The sequence below is a fragment of the Eurypyga helias genome, unplaced genomic scaffold (assembly GCF_000690775.1).
Source record: "Eurypyga helias isolate BGI_N326 unplaced genomic scaffold, ASM69077v1 scaffold25158, whole genome shotgun sequence".
NCBI classification, from domain to species: Eukaryota; Metazoa; Chordata; class Aves; order Eurypygiformes; family Eurypygidae; genus Eurypyga; species Eurypyga helias.
This window is the reverse complement of record NW_010266613.1, coordinates 1-358: the sequence shown is the minus strand read 5'-3', so window position 1 is coordinate 358 and position 358 is coordinate 1.

Sequence of the window (358 nt, the reverse complement as noted above, 5' to 3'; positions counted from 1 at the left end):
ATAATGAAAAGTATGCTGGAAGGGCGGGGCGCATGCGCATTACAGCGCTGTCAGCTGCTCTCTGCTGCCACCGTGCGAAGCAAGTGTGGTACTGCATGGGGAGAACGCGCATGAGCAGTGCTGCGCTTTGTTTTCCTTTCTGCTGCCACCGTGTGACAAATGTTGGGTACAGCAGGCAGGGAGACGCACATGCGCATTGCTGGGCGTAGCCTTGCTCTCTGCTGCCACCGTGCGAATAAAACTGGGTACTGCAAGGGGAGACCGCTGCGCCCTGCCTTGCTCGCTGTTTTCGCGATCTGGAAGGGCCCTTAAAGATCCTTTAATTCCAACCCCCTTGGACACCTCCCAGTACCCCACG